This window comes from Carassius auratus, chromosome 34 (genome assembly GCF_003368295.1).
Source record: "Carassius auratus strain Wakin chromosome 34, ASM336829v1, whole genome shotgun sequence".
NCBI classification, from domain to species: Eukaryota; Metazoa; Chordata; class Actinopteri; order Cypriniformes; family Cyprinidae; genus Carassius; species Carassius auratus.
Genome location: NC_039276.1, coordinates 20,510,233 through 20,530,811, shown reverse-complemented (window position 1 = coordinate 20,530,811; position 20,579 = coordinate 20,510,233). Strand labels below are relative to the sequence as shown.

At 37.2% G+C, this 20,579-nt stretch overlaps 1 long non-coding RNA gene across 1 annotated transcript; it reads left to right on the top strand.

Moving 5' to 3' along the window:
* Positions 1-7,399: 7,399 nt before the first annotated feature.
* Positions 7,400-10,477, top strand: LOC113053776 (uncharacterized). The gene is made up of 3 exons (XR_003277307.1): positions 7,400-7,846; positions 7,950-8,092; positions 9,992-10,477. It is a non-coding gene; the product is annotated as an uncharacterized LOC113053776 (long non-coding RNA).
* Positions 10,478-20,579: the final 10,102 nt, after the last annotated feature.

Sequence of the window (20,579 nt, the reverse complement as noted above, 5' to 3'; positions counted from 1 at the left end):
ATATCTTTATTCATACAAAGGTAAACCAAATTTCAGCAACAGGTTAATCATGCTTTTGGGGAATTGCATCTTATGAGTCTATGATAATTTTGCCAAAAAGGTAAGCTTAGCTGATATTTAGAGGGTCTGCAGGGGTTGTCTTATAGAGAAGAACTTCCATTTTGTGAGGACTTGAAAATAAGCCTTTTCTTTAATAAAATAATTTTTCAAGAATTTGATTCTTTTCATTTTACATTATGATGTATCATCCTGACATTTTTTTACTTTATGCCTCCAAAAAATATAAAAAATAATAATAAATAAATAAAAATTAACTCTATAACTAAAAACATTGTCAGGTACATTTCAAGTCACTGTATTTATTAATTGACTGAATAATTAAAATAAATCACTTAAAATAATTAAATTATGTAATGTTAAGAAACAAAACCAAGTATTACATTCCAAAGGTTGTTACCCTCACATATGTTTATAAAACATATATCATCCTATAACTTAATTGTGTTTTGGTTGGTTGGGGGGGGGGCGGTTGCTATCAGTAGTAATAGGATGGCCTCACATCTCGTGGTTATTCCAAGCTCCTCCCTATACACACGGGAACACAAGGCAGTCACACAAACCATTAGCTCTCATAGGAGAGGACTGTGGCATGAGGGGCCTATTAGCAGCCAAAGGCACACTACTCAGAGCAAAAGAAAGATTACGGAGTACATCCTTTTATAATTAATACAACTACAATCTCACAAAGCACTTTTCTGATGCAGGTGGAAACAGTCAGATATTTACCAACAGCTTCAGCACTTTCTCTTAAAATGTACTTAAAATGTACAGAATGCATCCACACCCTGTGTTTTATGCATAAATGCACCCTAACATTTCCAGAGCTTTCTGACCTTTAGCCTCTCTCCACAAACTTTATTTAGTTTAAGTTATTATTATTTTTTTATCATTACTTTGTTACTGACTCCCCAGCCCTAGATGGGAAGATATGCAACAAAATTGAACCACTTGGTACAACTGACATCCCATGTGGTTCAATATGCGTTTGCCAATTTCGGTTTTGCGTTTAGATAACTTGGGCCTGTGTGTGATTACAAATAGGCTACACTTAATTATGAAAATAACCGAGATGACTTGAAGAACACAGATAAACTATTATATTGTGGAGTGTTTATTGTCTTTGTTTCATCATTATGTACCTTTGAAGAGAGTGCATTTGGTAGAAGAAAAATAGTGACTTGGACAGGTCATTGTGGGGGTGGAAGTTAAAAAAATGTTTATGTCATACAAAAACAATGACAGGAATAAATGGATATGGTTTGTAACTTCATAGATGAAAGAGGTGGAAAAAAGAAAAGGCATATTACTGTGTAACCTTTACACAGATAAAGATAAATGCTTTTTATAAATTTTGCAAAACCGACTCATTGCAAACATGAAATGCAACAAGGTCTTTTAATCCAAATAGGGGTACATTTTGACTTTTTCCTAAAGATATGAAAAATAATGGTTGTGTTTGTAGAGTAATTTTATTTATTTATTTTTTAAGACGGGGACACATTAAAATGTATATTTGCAATTTTACCTCACATTTTTCCAAAAAATAAGTACTTTTGAGAACATTTCTGAACAAGCTAGAATCTATTTAACACCCCCCATCCAAAAACCAATGCGCTTTATTTCATTTGAAACATAAATGCTAAATTTTGTAGAACAATGTGTAATCAATAGTACATTAATGCAAACTTTTAAACATTTCTTTTTGAACACAAAATTAATAGACGCTTGAAGATAAAAAGACACACACAATCTTCCTTCAGATACTACCCCATCACCTACTATACAGATAAAAGCAATTTTGACCAGTTAAAGGGATGGTTCACCTTTAGTTACTGGTCTCCATTGACTTCCATAGTATGAAATAAAAACACACCATGCAAGTCAATGGGGACCAGCAACTGAAGGTGAAATATCCCTTCAATCTTGCAAATTACGATGATGATTGCATGACTGGCAAAGTTATACAATAAACAATCCGAAATCAGTTTAGAATACACTCTATACCACGTTGCTCTATAGGAATTGCTCTATAGGAGTTTTAAAGTACTCTGCTAAAGCAATTGCTGTAAATAATAGTTAGCTAAGAAATTCATTAAAGATTTGGCTAAATAAATAATGAAAATGCATGGTATGACTGAAAATGTTAGTTAGAATGACATCTGCAGTAAGAAAAGGGAAATGTTTTTTTGTAAAATTGATAAAAGATGTCCCCCTTCTCCCAACATCCTCTATGAACTACTTGATCCCATCATGCCAAGCATTAAAACGGTAAATCACAGGTTTACTTTTTGACTTTTTCCAACAATCTGAAGAACATGCTTAATTACAGTTAATTTTTTTACAAACTCAAACAAAACCTGCCTTCATTTTTTTTTATGATATGCGTGACTATAGAGATTAGTATGACTATTGTATTTATTATACAATTATTATTGTTATTATTATTATTATTATTATTATTATTATTATAGTGATTATTATGACCATGTTAGACATCAATGGACAAGGTCATTCAAAGGCAAAGTCAAAATGCATAAGCCATGATCTCCACCATCAATGCTTTTCTCTGAAGTCCATGTGAGGCGATCTCATCTGCACGAGCAAACATACATCTATAAGCCATGGGCTGAAGCACAGTCTTGACCATGAACATTTCTTTGCCAGAGATTCATGCAATCACCACGAGAGTCTCAAAAGGGTCTGTGAGAACTGCATCAAATTTATAGTCTTGCAGTTTCTTCATAAATTTTTTGTTGGAGGGCAAAACCTCCGCATTCTGGGTTACAATAACTTTAAGCATATCCATAGTGTTGATGAAATTCTGAAACCTGCTTTATAGTTGAAATTGAAGTTTACTTACATTTTTTAAAGTATGATTACTGAAATTGAAGAAATGTACAACACTGTTGTTTTTCTCTCTCTCTGTAAAAGCCTATTTCTCATTGCTGTTTTTTTGTTATGTGTTTAGGAAAGACTAGCGTGCACATTTAAATATTAAATACAATAGGCCTATCAAATATATTATGTGAATGGCAAACATATAAGCGAGGTATGCGGCCGCTTAGGGCCGCAGGGAATCATGGGGGCCCATCTGATATTGGCAAAACAAATTTGCAGCGTTGAAGAGTAATGTAGCCAATTACAGACTTATCTGTTAATTTCTTGAACACAATGACCAGAAGTGTTAACGTTGGAATCCAATCACCATTTAAAATCACTCAAAAAGTTTTTGTCAAGCTCTGCGTTCTGCAAGCTCCCGAATCCTTTCATTATAAAAGTGTAGATACAATGTAGCCTAAATAATAGATTCATTGTTTAGTGTAGAGAGATTCAGTTCACAATCATGATGAAGTGAAATGTGACAGACTTAGTGATTATAGCGGGAGCGCTCTTTGCGCAGATTCTAGGCTGACTGTCTAAGAACAGAGATTTTCACCTCAAAGTATTGTGTTTCAAGTCATAATTTTATTTGTCTTGATATTTCAAAATAACTTGCTTGTGTGTGAACTGCCACACATTAGTAGCCTATAAATGAACAAATGTAATGGAGATTTTCACTTAATAATAGATTTAATTTTCGATTTGTTTCTTGACAAACCCTACTGTATACATTCAGAAGACTTGGTATATGGAAAAAGTTACATGGTATAATTTTTGTTCGCAAAAAGATTGAAGAAGTTTACAATTTATTAAGTGGATAAGTGCAAGTTTTTTTCTTTTCTTCTTTTTCAAAATCTGACCATAGTGTTAACCTACATAGTGAAAAAGTGAGAGAATCCAACAAACACAAATGGGCAACCAATAAAAATGTCTTCAGAGAAATCACCGGTTGCTTTAAACAGGCAAACTTATCTGATGTTTGATAAAGATATCATAAATAAATAAAACTGGATGATCTTAAGAAAATGATCAGCTGAGAAGAGAAGTAGAGTTTATAAAGAAGTGTGGGGAGGACTGAGAACAAAGATCAAGCCCATGTAGATGAACTTTGGTACAAATTATTTTTTCTTTCTTTTTTTTAAGAGAAACCACTCATTTTTTAAGGTAATAGTGAGGTACCAATTTTAATTAGGCTACATTTTATTTTATATTAAAACACACACGCACACACACACACACACACACACACACACACACACACACACACACACACACACACATACACACACACACACACTGATAATTTTAACAGCAAAATCATAATTTTAAAGGATGTGTAGGGTTTCCTTTTGCAGAAATGACTGCTTAAATGCAGCGTGGCATGGAGGCAATCAGCCTGTGGCACTGCTGAGATGTTATGGAGGCCCAGGATGCTTTGATTTAAGCTCATCCAGAGTGTTGGGTTTTGGGTCTCTCAACTTTCTCTTCACAATATCCCACAGATTCTCTATGGGGTTCAGGTCAGGAGAGTTGGCAGAACAATTGAGCACAGTAATACCATGGTCAGTAAACCATTTACCAGTGGTTTTGGCACAGTGAGCAGGTGCCAGGTCGTGCTCTAAAACAAAATCTTCATCTCCATAAAGCTTTTCAGCAGATGGAAGCATGAAGTGCTCCAAAATTTCCTGATAGCTAGCTGCATTGACCCTGCCCTTGATAAAACACAGTGGACCAACACCAGCAGCTGACATGGCACCCCAGACCATCACTGACTGTGGGTACTTGACACTGGACTTCAGGCATTTTGGCATTTCCTTCTCCCCATTCTTCCTCCAGACTCTGGCACCTTGATTTCCGAATGACATGCAAAATTTGCTTTCATCCGAAAAAAGTACTTTGGACCACTGAGCAACAGTCCAGTGCTGCTTCTCTGTAGCCCAGGTCAGGTGCTTCTGCCGCTGTTTCTGGTTCAAAAGTGGCTTGACCTGGGGAATGCGGCACCTGTAGCCCATTTCCTGCACACGCCTGTGCACGGTGGCTCTGGATTTTTTCTACTCCAGACTCAGTCCACTGCTTCCGCAGGTCCCCCAAGGTCTGGAATCGGTCCTTCTCCACAATCTTCCTCAGGGTCCGGACACCTCTTCTCGTTGTGCAGCGTTTTTTGCCACACTTTTTCCTTCCCACAGACTTCCCACTGAGAGGTGCCTTGATACAGCACTCTGGGAACAGCCTATTCGTTCAGAAATTTCTTTCTGTGTCTTACCCTCTCGCTTGAGGGTGTCAATGATGGCCTTCTGGACAGCAGTCAGGTCGGCAGTCTAACCCATGATTGTGGTTTTGAGTAATGAACCAGGCTGGGAGTTTTTAAAAGCCTCAGGAATCTTTTGCAGGTGTTTAGAGTTAATTAGTTGATTCAGATGATTAGGTTAATAGCTCGTTTAGAGAACCTTTTCATCATATGCTAATTTTTTGAGATAGGAATTTTGGGTTTTCATGAGCTGTATGCCAAAATCATCAGTATTAAAACAATAAAAGACCTGAAATATTTCAGTTGGTGTGCAATGAATCTAAAATATATGAAAGTTAAATTTTTATCATTACATTATGGAAAATAATTAACTTTTATCACAATATGCAATTTTTTTTAGAAGGACCTGTATATTGATATATTTTACATTTTATTATATATTTATAGCCCCTTACACATCCTTGTATGTGCTTTACGGTAACCTAGATTTTTGCTCTTAAAAAAAATGAGTGTCCAAAAAAAACTGCACAGTTTAGTTCTTGTTGCCAGACATGATGAATCATGTTGAGACAGACCCTGGTGTTTACATTACAGTGGGTGCGGACCTTTCACACCTACTCTGATTTATGCACTAAGCAAAATGTTAAACCTTACGACTGTCTTTATATCATCTTTTCCCAATAGATTGTATAACTATTAACTGAGACTGTAACCAAAAGACCTCTTTTAAGCAGAAGGTAAACTCTGAGCTGATATCCAGTTACCTCTAAAGGACAAAGCCTCCTCACCCAGTTTCTGTGACCTGCCTGAAAAGTTGTTCAAAGCATATCAGTCACTTGTTGCGTGCCTTGAATATGCACGGTCATGCTTGCACTACAGAGCCAAAATAGATTAAATGTTTTGCAATGTTGCCAAAACAATACGGTAAAAGAAATATAAAATAGGTATTGTAAATATTTTCAGACAACATAAAAACGGTTACAAAGTTTTGCGATTCATCTGTTTCCTGATTACTGACTACTGAAAACTGCCCAGTACATTATTTATTTATATTTGCAAGGATACTATGGGGCTTTCTTACTAATTAAGATAAATTCAGAGCTCTGGTTACATTAATGTGTTTGTTACATAGTTGTTCAGGTCAGTTTCTGTTTGGTTATCCCCTACTGCTGTGACAATGTGTTTATTCATTTATTTACTGTCTGTTTTAAACAGTTAACTAAAAGTTTTATCTACTCTGTTGTTGGTGTAATAATGTGTGCTTCACAAATTAAGGTAAAGGTAGGTAACAGGATATGATATGAGGATATTAAGTTAAATGATAATCTGTGTTCTTGAGATACATAGCCAGGATACTGAGAAAATAGTAACTAAACAGGTAGCTTTACAAACCTGTAAGGTTACTCTGATGGTAAAATCTCCAGAGTCTCATTGACTGCAAATGACAAAAGCTAAGAAATGTTGTTTGAATTGTGCTTTTGAATAGGCTATAGCTACTGAGTGAGTAGGCTACTAAAGGAATGCGAAAACAAGGTTATACTTTGACATTTAAATACTACAGCACACAATTCTTTCAATTAATTAATCGAAAGAACAGTTGACATATTGAAAATGAAACATTATTACAGCACTGTAAACAACTTTGAGGCATTTTAAACACATGGTGGCGCAATTGACACATTTAACCACGTGAACGGCATTGAAATTGTAGGGGCTCACAATTTAACTACAAAATAACTCCAGACACAGTTATGGGACATGTCTTATTGCATACTTGCAATTTTAGCAATGCCAACACTTTCATCTTACTGTGTGTGTGTGTGTGTGTGTGTGTGTGTGTGTGTGTGTGTGTGTGTGTGGCTGTAATGTTTCACCGTCGTTTTTCACTAATTAGGCTACATTTCACCTTGGGTAAAACGCATCAGAAAATCTGACTTAATCCTTTCTCTGTGTACTTTATTGTAGCTTATACAGCCTTCAGAAACATAGAGTAGGCTTTTCGTTAAATAAAAAACCTATTAAACAAGACTATAAACTTGCTATAGTCACTATGGACTGTTTTTAGCTTGCAACATTTGTTCGTAAATTCTCATCAATTCGGAATAAACACATCAACACGGCTAATTTATATATGCAAATACATAAGAGATGCTGTCATGTTATTCAGAAAAGACGTGTCCACAATGGGTTAATGAGTTGACGTCTCTCCGTTGAGAGTCCCTCTCAGGCGCTAAATCTGAAGAGCACTTCAAAGAGGGATCCACAACACAACACACATGCACACTCACAAACTAAAATATTGAGATTTTGTAAAAGACAGACTCAACTTTGGGGTGGCAGAAAACTTAAATCAGTGTGCCATAAACAAGAAGACACGCGGCGGACTGCGCGCGAGCGAGGAGTCGCATCGATCACGCAGAATGCTGCGAGGCTTCACCTTCGCACTGATCGGACTCGTTCAGCTCGTTTCATCGATCGATTGAACAGTCAGTCACTCGGACACTACTCTCCAATAAAAACCTATTTTAAAAGCAGCGTTTCCTGTCCCGAGCACATTTATCAGTATCACTGACGCCTCCGGGACCCTCTCCAGCCGTGCCGTCATAAACCCCGCAGGTTACCGTCACTTTTCAACATGATCAACACCTTTTGCCAAGGGTAAGCGAACACTTTGCTTTATGGAATCTGATGCCATGATTTAACTCTTCAGACAGTAATCTTCTGATGCACGCGTTCATTATCGTGTCATTTTCTAATTCAGGTAGTTCAGAGCAATGGCACTTTCTTGTAAACCCTGTGAACTGGATATTTGCTTCTCCCACCTCAAGTAAGAGTCAAAGACCATTTTCTGTAGTCAAGATGCAGATCCTTTCAGCTGTTTTGCTCCTTTTCTGTTTACACAAGGTGAGTACCATCCTTTCCCTTTTTAAGTTTGAAAACTGCATGCACTTGTTCAAACACTTTAAACCAATCAAGCAAATTGAGTGTAGAACACTGTTATGTAGGCTACTTGTCTATTTTAGTTAACTGGGCTACTTAATTAAAATAAAATAACAGTATATGCATCATTCTGACAGGGAAGTCAATCATACAGTAGTCTTTGAAAAATGTATTTTTATTTGCTTTTCCTGTTAGAAAGCTGGAAGAAACCCATTTATCAACTTTTATTTCTCATGCATACTGTCGCCTTAACATTCAGAATGGAATTAAATAACAGTAAACTTTTAATGACTTCAAAAGGATTTGTTTCAGCTGAGTTGATATACCAAAAATGTATTAAAATGTGCAATACCATGTTGAATATCGACTATATGGAAACTAATTGAAGCAAGGATTTAATTTTGAATGTAGCTACCAATTTTACGAATTTAGGAATGTTAAATTTTGAACAGATTAAATGTTTTTTTTTTTTATAGATAAAACTACATAACTGTAATATTCCAGGTAGTTTATACATCTAAATAGAGTATAAATGTATATATACATTTTTTTTTTATTTCTGGAGACATGCCTTATTTTAGTAACAGATGTGTGTGATTAAAAGGCAAGTCATACGCGTTTTGTGGAGAAAAATAAGTTAGTAATTGTATTACTCTGACAAGTAATGCAGAACATTTCTAAATCACTTCAGAATCACCAGTTTCACTCAACAGCATGCAAATAACATTTTCAGTTAATAGTTATTTTTAAGATTTGGCTGTCCATTGCACTCTTGAGAAACAGTACCTGTGGGAATGGCTTCTGTCTATGAGTACATTCCATTTTTGTACAATCCTCCAAAGGCAGGGTCCCGATGGATTAGAGTCCCTACAGTCTCTCTCTCTCTCTCTCTCTCTCTCTCTCTTTCTCTCGCTCTCTGTCTCTCTCTGTCTGTCTCTGTCTTTAACACACACAGTGATTCAAATACTGGAGAAGTAGCCCAGCATCTGTGCTGCTCTCTGGGGAGAGATAAGAGGGTCAGAGCCTTTACACTAGTAACTATTCATTCCATGACATCTGCTGCAGAGAACAATGTGCTCAGCACTAAATCCACTTGACCACAACCACAAGACTCTATTGTTCAGACACATTATGATTGTTGTCTATACATTGCTGAAGTTTGCTGCTAGAGCGCCACTCTCTTTAACACTTCCTCTGTTGCCCGTTGTTGTGCTGTGCTGTGCTGTGCTCAAGTTTTTACAGAGCGCCGCTTTGTTGTGTGAAAGAAGATGATTGAGGAAGGTGTTGTGTAATGTCCATACAACTGACTCCAGCATCACATTGAAAAACACTTACATTATGTCGGTCAAATGTCTCCAATTTGGATGAAGTCCTCACAGTTATTTAATCGGAAACTCTGGCTCAGCCAAAATCTTTACTAAGAAGGCACATTTGAATATGCATACTTAAATGGTTTATATAGAGAAAATTTAGAGCTGGAATAACGATTCGCAGTGAATTCCCGATCGCGAGGTCATCCAGCTCTCCCACTCTCTTTGAGTGCAATTAGCTTTTATTTCACTATTTATTTACGGGAGGAAAACTAGCGGTGGAGAATTTGCTAAAAATTTACAGTGCTCGGATTAGGAGCCACGCTTTAATCTTATGCCTCTGATAATGCCGCATGGTCTGATTGATTAGTTTTTCAGGAAGCTTATGTCAGGAAAACTAATCCGTCTTTGGATTGTGCCAGCCGTGTAGGGTTTTCTGCTCTGGTGCTGTATCACGGAGGCGAATTACAGAGCTGCTGGGCTGTGATAAGGCCCTCGTCTCTTTCACACACTCGTCCCTCTGGACAATAAAAACCCTGTTTATATTCTTCAGAACCTGCTGCAGCCCGAGTCTTCACATCAAGCCCTTGCTGGATTTGCCATGTGAGGGGAGAACGTATATCAGGCTCTCAGAATTGGGCTGAGGACACCAAATGAGAGGAAAAAGGAGTGTCAGAATGGATGTGTTTGTAGGTAATCCAGAAATTCCTGGGAGAGAGATTACATGAGGGTTTCAGCGAATACGTCTGTAAATATGAGCGTTTTGCTCTAGATCGGCATTATCAGTCATTGTTGCTTTCTAGAAGCCTGCCTCAGTAATCCCAGTGTTATCTGTGACATTTACTGCTATAAGCAGTGATGTTGGGTAGTGTGTGGTTTCTCATTTTTGCTTATGTCATGTGGAAAAACATTCAAGATCAGGTGCCGTTTACATTACCATCATTTTTTTTGTTTGCTTTGTTGTTGTTTTTATAAATGATGTAGATACAGTATGTTTATTGTGAATGAATAGACATGGCAGCCATGTGGGATTCAATTAGATTACCCAGACATGACCCAGACAGAACATTCTGATAAAGGGAAACATGACGACCAAATTCAGTGTCCAAAGACTGAGACTCTACTAATTAGCATGCAGTGCAATTTTTGGCCTAATATTTTAAAAATAGATTTCCATAAATCGGTATTTGTTTATTACTTTAGGAAACTAAAAAATAAAATGAAGTGCAAAAAATCTTAAGTTGTTATTTTGGGTCATTGGTCACTTTTCAGTTTCTTTGAAAGGTTTAATATTTGAAAATTCAATCCTTAACGTGTGTCTCAAACAGCAGACAGTGTATGTTAATGTCATTTGTTGTGAAGTTCTGACTTTTATTTTTGTCATGGTTGTAATGTCAGCGTCATCCATTACCTGGGATATAAAATCAATGCTTTTCCACTTATGGGCTGGAAACTGTGATTTCGGAGTGTTCCAGAGACGAAGGACAGACCTGTATATTTCAGGCTTTTTATTTATGATAGATGTGTTGAGAAGCATCTCTGTGACCCGGTGTGTAGGGCAAGGGCTGACATGTGTTTGTGTGTTATTTATTAGTATGGTCATACACCCACAACCTGTGGCCATTTATTTACTTCCCTAATTTCTTTGTTTAGATGTCTTTGTTACACTCGGTCAGTATTAATATCAACTTCAGGCACAGAAACATATTTAAAGGTATAGTATAATACCCAAATATGAACATTTTGTGATCATTTATTCACCTTAAATGTCGTTCCAAATCTGTGTGACTTTCTTTCTTTTGCAGAATGTAAATGGCAGTATTTAGCTTTCACTTGTATGGACAGTGAAAAAATAAAAATAAATATAGCTGCAAGCAGCGATGTCGGGCTCAAGCCATCAGTGCAACGCCACCCCGGTGGCATCAGGATAACTGTGCCCAGCGGGCATAAGCATTTACAGTAACCCTCTGACAATCAGTTTTAAGGGATGCGGCAGTTAAAGGGTTAATCCGACCAATCTAGACTTTGAAATCACATACACAGAACAATATATATAACTTTAGTAACACTTTATTTTAATATTTATAAAAAATGTATAAGGTGTGCATTGTAGCTGACACCTATATGAACACATTACAATTGCTTTGTGACTGCAAGTCTTTCTTCTCAAATGCTATTGAGCTTCAAATTTGCATTTGAGCCCATGTGAAAAAGTTGCATAATTTACATATGACTTACAGTTTGTTGTAATAAATATCAAACATTCAATTTAATTGTGCATTATAGCTGTCACCTAGATGAACAATTACAGTTGTTTTTATGACTATAAGTCATTCTCTTCAAATGCTACTGACGTTAGAAAAGTGTATAACAATATCACATGTAACTTTAGAGACCGGCCCTAAATTTGAGACTCTAGAAAGTCCAATGTCAAGACAACTTTATGCCTGTTTTATTTTCTTTAGTTTTCTTTTCTCTGTGCCGGATTGCTGATGTCCTATACCCAGGCATAGATGTCCATCCATCAATTACGAACATTCAGCCGCAAACATGAGGTGTGAGCGGGCGCGAGCGCGGATGGGAGAATGACGCATGTTTTTTTTTTTTTTTTGAGCAACTGGGATGGTGCCCCTCTGGGAGTTGGTGCCCTACGAAGACTGCATACTATGTTATACTGCATAATGTTAACAAATTAGACATTATTTTACAGTGTTACCAAATCCTTAAATAATGTATTAGTGTTTTGTAATGATTTTAATGACCTATAAGCATTTGTGAAATAGTTTTGCTTGCATTGCAGCTTTATCTGTCAGTTGAAGAGTTTTACTGTTACATCCATGAGATTAATAAATGTCATGTCACGTCACAGGTTGTCATAGGTCAGTATCAAATGAGTTTGAAATTATTATTTGCAGCACAAATTAGGGTTCTTAGGATGTTTTTAAATCCCTAAAACTGTCAGAAAAGGATAAGGCCTAAGAGATTTCTTAACCTGTAATGAAAGGAAAAAACATCACCATTAGCAACAACAAAAACAATAACAATTTAAAATACAGATTTTTTTTTTCCTGATTATTAAAGGGATGATTAGGTCTCTCTCTCTCTCTCTCTGCCAGACAGCCCCTCCCTACAGTCCACACACACTGTCACAGTCACCAACCCCCTCACACTCCCCCTCCCTCTCCCCCTCCCTTCCCTCACACAGACAGGGTGGCCAGAGTGAGATCATGTCAGTTGAGAAGTCTGACAGTTTTTTAATTTTCTTTTATCCATACAGTGTTGTAAAGTCGTGAAACTATGCATATTTCCTCAGAATGATTTGATCTTTGTATAAAAAAATGCTTTGAAGTGTTTGGAAGCTGCAATTTAAACATACAAGACAATTAATGTTTACCTTTTTACTGTCATTTCAAAAATTCACCACGACAAAACCGTTCAAGCTAACCAAAATCCGTTCGCAATTTAAGTTCCTCAATGGTTTTTCTTCATGTAGACAAAGTTTGGTGTGTATAGTGTACTTCCCCTGTAAAGAGTATGCATTAAATCAGAGCTCAATTTAAATATTCAAATCAAAATAGCCGACTTCCTGTTGGTCGTAGCTGATGACTGTGAATTAGAAAGTTGTCCGTCTTGAAAAGAACAATTTATGTACCAAGTTTGGTGTCTGTAGCTAAAACTAACCCCCCCACTTTTGACAAAAGGTGGCGCTATAGAGTGCCTCCTTCACGCCCTTTTAAAAGCTTTTGCCATTGTCTAGCTATCACTAATACTGATATGTGTTTTGAGTTTCATGTAAATCTGAGCTTGTTGTCTGCCTCAAACTCACCATAACAGAACATTCAAGTTTGACACGTTGCCATGGCAACACTATATCAGATATCAATATCCCCACAACAGATTTACATCGGCCGTGTTTTGTCATTATTCTGATGAAGTTTTAAGTAAATAGAGTAAAAATAAGATGCTGAATTCAAAGCATTTGGAAAATGACACACTTCCTGCTGCCAGTTGGTGGCGCTATAATGTTGACTCTTAATAGTCACATATATACGATCAGTATCATACAACGAACAAACCAATGAAGTTTGATCAAATTCAGGAAATGTATGTGGATGTTATTAGACATTTCCTGTTTCTCATTTCTCGCCATAATTTCAACGCCTCGCCACGGGCAAACCGTTCGAGATATCAAAAATCCCCTCGCAATTTTCCATCCCCAATGTCTTGAGATCATGTTGACCGAGTTTGGTGGCAATCAAGTAAAAGACCTATGACAAGTATATCAAATTCCAGAGCATGCTTTTTATAAACAGCCCTAAATAGCTGACTTCCTGTTGGGCGGAGCCTATGACATAGAGTGCGAAAGTTGTTCAGCTCAATGAGATCTATAAGTGTACTGAGTTTCATATAAATACATGAAAGTGTGTGTGAGCTATGGTTCAAGATTTCTGACTGTGTTCCAGGGGGCGCTGTAGAGCCCCTGTGCCACGCCCGGGTCCCAGTCTCTGTGGCGTCCTGATGGCCGCAGATTCCAATGTGTGTGCCAATTTTCAAGAGTTTTTGAGCATGTTAAGGCCTCCAAAAACCCCCGGAAGGTTTAATAAAAAATAAAAAAAATAATAATAAATATAGCTGCAAGCAGCGATGTCGGGCTCGAGCCATCAGTGCAACGCCACCCCGGTGGCATCAGGATAACTGTGCCCAGCGGGCATAAGCATTTACAGTAACCCTCTGACAATCAGTTTTAAGGGATGCGGCAGTTAAAGGGTTAATCCGACCAATCTAGACTTTGAAATCACATACACAGAACAATATATATAACTTTAGTAACACTTTATTTTAATATTTATAAAAAATGTATAAGGTGTGCATTGTAGCTGACACCTATATGAACACATTACAATTGCTTTGTGACTGCAAGTCTTTCTTCTCAAATGCTATTGAGCTTCAAATTTGCATTTGAGCCCATGTGAAAAAGTTGCATAATTTACATATGACTTACAGTTTGTTGTAATAAATATCAAACATTCAATTTAATTGTGCATTATAGCTGTCACCTAGATGAACAATTACAGTTGTTTTTATGACTGTAAGTCATTCTCTTCAAATGCTACTGACGTTAGAAAAGTGTATAACAATATCACATGTAACTTTAGAGACCTTCCCTAAATTTGAGACTCTAGAAAGTCCAATGTCAAGACAACTTTATGCCTGTTTTATTTTCTTTAGTTTTCTTTTCTCTGTGCCGGATTGCTGATGTCCTATACCCAGGCATAGATGTCCATCCATCAATTACGAACATTCAGCCGCAAACATGAGGTGTGAGCGGTCGCGAGCGCGGATGGGAGAATGACGCATGTTTTTTTTTTTTTTTTTTTTTTTTTTGAGCAACTGGGATGGTGCCCCCTCTGGGAGTTGGTGCCCTACGAAGACTGCATACTATGTTATACTGCATAATGTTAACAAATTAGACATTATTTTACAGTGTTACCAAATCCTTAAATAATGTATTAGTGTTTTGTAATGATTTTAATGACCTATAAGCATTTGTGAAATAGTTTTGCTTGCATTACAGCTTTATCTGTCAGTTGAAGAGTTTTACTGTTACATCCATGAGATTAATAAATGTCATGTCACGTCACAGGTTGTCATAGGTCAGTATCAAATGAGTTTGAAATTATTATTTGCAGCACAAATTAGGGTTCTTAGGATGTTTTTAAATCCCTAAAACTGTCAGAAAAGGATAAGGCCTAAGAGATTTCTTAACCTGTAATGAAAGGAAAAAACACCACCATTAGCAACAACAAAAACAATAACAATTTAAAATACAGATTTTTTTTTTCCTGATTATTAAAGGGATGATTAGGTCTCTCTGTCTCTCTCTCTGCCAGACAGCCCCTCCCTACAGTCCACACACACTGTCACAGTCACCAACCCCCTCACACTCCCCCTCCCTCTCCCCCTCCCTTCCCTCACACAGACAGGGTGGCCAGAGTGAGATCATGTCAGTTGAGAAGTCTGACAGTTTTTTAATTTTCTTTTATCCATACAGTGTTGTAAAGTCGTGAAACTATGCATATTTCCTCAAAATGATTTGATCTTTGTATAAAAAAATGCTTTGAAGTGTTTGGAAGCTGCAATTTAAACATACAAGGCAATTAATGTTTCCCTTTTTACTGTCATTTCAAAAATTCACCACGACAAAACCGTTCAAGCTAACCAAAATCCGTTCGCAATTTAAGTTCCTCAATGGTTTTTCTTCATGTAGACAAAGTTTGGTGTGTATAGTGTACTTCCCCTGTGAGGAGTATGCATTAAATCAGAGCTCAATTTAAATATTCAAATCAAAATAGCCGACTTCCTGTTGGTCGTAGCTGATGACTGTGAATTAGAAAGTTGTCCGTCTTGAAAAGAACAATTTATGTACCAAGTTTGGTGTCTGTAGCTAAAACTAACCCCCCCACTTTTGACAAAAGGTGGCGCTATAGAGTGCCTCCTTCACGCCCTTTTAAAAGCTTTTGCCATTGTCTAGCTATCACTAATACTGATATGTGTTTTGAGTTTTATGTAAATCTGAGCTTGTTGTCTGCCTCAAACTCACCATAACAGAACATTCAAGTTTGACACGTTGCCATGGCAACACTATATCAGATATCAATATCCCCACAACAGATTTACATCGGCCGTGTTTTGTCATTATTCTGATGAAGTTTTAAGTAAATAGAGTAAAAATAAGATGCTGAATTCAAAGCATTTGGAAAATGGCACACTTCCTGCTGCCAGTTGGTGGCGCTATAATGTTGACTCTTAATAGTCACATATATACGATCAGTATCATACAACGAACAAACCAATGAAGTTTGATCAAATTCAGGAAATGTATGTGGATGTTATTAGACATTTCCTGTTTCTCATATCTCGCCATAATTTCAACGCCTCGCCACGGGCAAACCGTTCGAGATATCAAAAATCCCCTCGCAATTTTCCATCCCCAATGTCTTGAGATCATGTTGACCGAGTTTGGTGGCAATCAAGTAAAAGACCTATGAGAAGTATATCAAATTCCAGAGCATGCTTTTTATAAACAGCCCTAAATAGCTGACTTCCTGTTGGGCGGAGCCTATGACATAGAGTGCGAAAGTTGCTCGGCTCAATGAGATCTATAAGTGTACTGAGTTTCATATAAATACATGAAAGTGTGTGTGAGCTATGGTTCAAGATTTCTGACTGTGTTCCAGGGGGCGCTGTAGAGTCCCTGTGCCACGCCCGGGGCCCAGTCTCTGTGGCGTTCTGATGGCCGCAGATTCCAATGTGTGTGCCAATTTTCAAGAGTTTTTGAGCATGTTAAGGCCTCCAAAAACCCCCGGAAGGTTTAATAAAAAATAAAAAAAATAATAATAAATATAGCTGCAAGCAGCAATGTCGGGCTCAAGCCATCAGTGCAACGCCACCCCGGTGGCATCGGGAAAAACTGTGCCCAGCGGGCATAAGCATTTACAGTAACCCTCTGACAATCAAGTTTTAAGGGATGCGGCAGTTAAAGGGTTAATCCGACCAATCTAGACTTTGAAATCACATACACAGAACAATATATATAACTTTAGTAACACTTTATTTTAATATTTATAAAAAATGTATAAGGTGTGCATTGTAGCTGACACCTATATGAACACATTACAATTGTTTTGTGACTGCAAGTCTTTCTTCTCAAATGCTATTGAGCTTCAAATTTGCATTTGAGCCCATGTGAAAAAGTAGCATAATTTACATATGACTTACAGTTTGTTGTAATAAATATCAAACATTCAATTTAATTGTGCATTATAGCTGTCACCTACATGATTGTAAGTCATTCTCTTCAAATGCTACTGGCGTTAGAAAAGTGTATAACAATATCACATGTAACTTTAGAGACCGGCCCTAAATTTGAGACTCTAGAAAGTCCAATGTTAAGACAACTTTATGCCTGTTTTATTTTCTTTAGTTTTCTTTTCTCTGTGCCGGATTGCTGATGTCCTATACCCAGGCATAGATGTCCATCCATCAATTACGAACATTCAGCCGCAAACATGAGGTGTGAGCGGTCGCGAGCACAGATGGGAGAATGGCGCATGTTTTTTTTGTTTTTTTTGAGCAACTGGGATGGTGCCCCCTCTGGGAGTTGGTGCCCTACGAAGACTGCATACTATGCATATAGGGAGCGGCGGTACTATCTGGAAGATATATTCCTCAAACCATCGTACAAGAGGAGGTGATGCTAATCCTTCAAGAATCGCATAAAAGCTATTCAAGTGTACAGTTTCCTTTTATTGCATCTTGAAATAAATATTTCTGAATTCTGAATCAAACTGGGTTGTGTTTATTTATTTATTTTATAAGACAACTGAGACTTTAATCTCCTTTGTAATATATGTGCTTTTAAACCAAGAACAATTTATTTATAGATGTATTACTGCTTAATAATGACTATTATTAAGGGAAAAGGCTTTATAATCATGAACTATTTACTAATGCTTAGCTAATGAGTGCAATTATTATAAAGTGTTACCATTGCATATACTAATGTTAACAAATTAGACATTATTTTACAGTGTTACCAAATCCTTAATGTATTAGTGTTTTGTAATGATTTTAATGACCTATAAGCATTTGTGAAATAGTTTTGCTTGCATTGCAGCTTTATCTGTCAGTTGAAGAGTTTTACTGTTACATCCATGAGATTAATGAATGTCATGTCACGTCACAGGTTGTCATAGGTCAGTATCAAATGAGTTTGAAATTATTATTTGCAGCACAAATTAGGGTTCTTAGGATGTTTTCAAATCCCTAAAACTGTCAGAAAAGGATAAGGCCTAAGAGATTTCTTAACCTGTAATGAAAGGAAAAAAAACACCACCATTAGCAACAACAAAAACAATAACAATTTAAAATACAGATTTTTTTTCCTGATTATTAAAAGGATGATTAGGTCTCTCTCTCTCTCTCTCTGCCAGACAGCCCCTCCCTACAGTCCACACACACTGTCACAGTCACCAACCCCCTCACACTCCCCCCTCCCTCTCCCCCTCCCTTCCCTCACACAGACAGGGTGGCCAGAGTGAGATCATGTCAGTTGAGAAGTCTGACAGTTTTTTAATTTTCTTTTATCCATACAGTGTTGTAAAGTCGTGAAACTATGCATATTTCCTCAGAATGATTTGATCTTTGTATGAAAAAATGCTTTGAAGTGTTTGGAAGCTGCAATTTAAACATTCAAGACAATTAATGTTTCCCTTTTTACTGTCATTTCAAAAATTCACCACGACAAAACCATTCAAGCTAACCAAAATCCGTTCGCAATTTAAGTTCCTCAATGGTTTTTCTTCATGTAGACAAAGTTTGGTGTGTATAGTGTACTTCCCCTGTGAGGAGTATGCATTAATTCACAACTGTAAAATCTCAAAAATACACATTCAAATCAAAATAGCCGACTTCCTGTTGATCGTAGCTTATGACTGTGAATTAGAAAGTTGTCCGTCTTGATTAGAACAATTTATGTACCAAGTTTGGTGTCTGTAGCTAAAACTAACTCCCCCACTTTTGACGAAAGGTGGCGCTATAGCGTGCCTCCTTCACGCCCTTTTAAAAGCTTTTGCCATTGTCTAGCTATCTCTAATACTGATATGTGTTTTGAGTTTCATGTAAATCTGAGGTTGTTGTCTGCCTCAAACTCACCATAACAGAACATTCAAGTTTGACACGTTGCCATGGCAACGCCATATTAGATATCAATATCCTCACAACAGATTTACATCGGCCGTGTTTTGTCATTATTCTGATGAAGTTTTTAAGTAAATCGAGTAAAAATAAGATGCTGAATTCAAAACATTTTGAAAATGACTCACTTCCTGCTGCCAGTTGGTGGAGCTATAACGTTGACTCTTAATAGTCACATATATACGATCTGTATCATACAACGAACAAACCAATGAAGTTTGATCAAATTCAGGAAATGTATGTGGACGTTATTAGACATTTCCTGTTTCTCATTTCTCGCCATAATTTCAACGCCTCACCACAGGCAAACCGTTCGAGATATCAAAAATCCCCTCGCAATTTTTCATCCCCAATGTCTTGAGATCATGTTCACCGAGTTTCGTGGCGAACGGGTTGAAAACCTCAGAGGAGTATTTCAAATTCCAGAGCATGCTTTTTTTAAACAGCCCTGAATAGCTGACTTCCTGTTGGGCGGAGCCTAAGACATAAAGTGTGAAAGTTGTTCGGCTCAATGAGATCTATAAGTGTACCGAGTTTCATATAAATACATGCAAGTATGTGTGAGCTATGGTTCAAGATTTCTGACTGTGTTCCAGGGGGCGCTGTAGAGCCCCTGTGCCACGCCCGGGTCCCAGTCTCTGTGGCGTCCTGATGGCCGCAGGTTTCCAATGTGTGTAGCAATTTTCAAGAGTTTTTGAGCATGTTAAGGCCCCCAAAAACCCCCGGAAGGTTTAATAAAAAATAAAAATAATAATAAATATAGCTGCAAGCAGCGATGTCGGGCTCAAGCCATCAGTGCAACGCCACCCCGGTGGCATCAGGATAACTGTGCCCAGCGGGCATAAGCATTTACAGTAACCCTCTGACAATCAGTTTTAAGGGATGCGGCAGTTAAAGGGTTAATCCGACCAATCTAGACTTTGAAATCACATACACAGAACAATATATATAACTTTAGTAACACTTTATTTTAATATTTATAAAAAATGTATAAGGTGTGCATTGTAGCTGACACCTATATGAACACATTACAATTGCTTTGTGACTGCAAGTCTTTCTTCTCAAATGCTATTGAGCTTCAAATTTGCATTTGACCCATGTGAAAAAGTTGCATAATTTACATATGACTTACAGTTTGTTGTAATAAATATCAAACATTCAATTTAATTGTGCATTATAGCTGTCACCTAGATGAACAATTACAGTTGTTTTTATGACTAAGTCATTCTCTTCAAATGCTACTGACGTTAGAAAAGTGTATAACAATATCACATGTAACTTTAGAGACCGGCCCTAAATTGAGACTCTAGAAAGTCCAATGTCAAGACAACTTTATGCCTGTTTTATTTTCTTTAGTTTTCTTTTCTCTGTGCCGGATTGCTGAT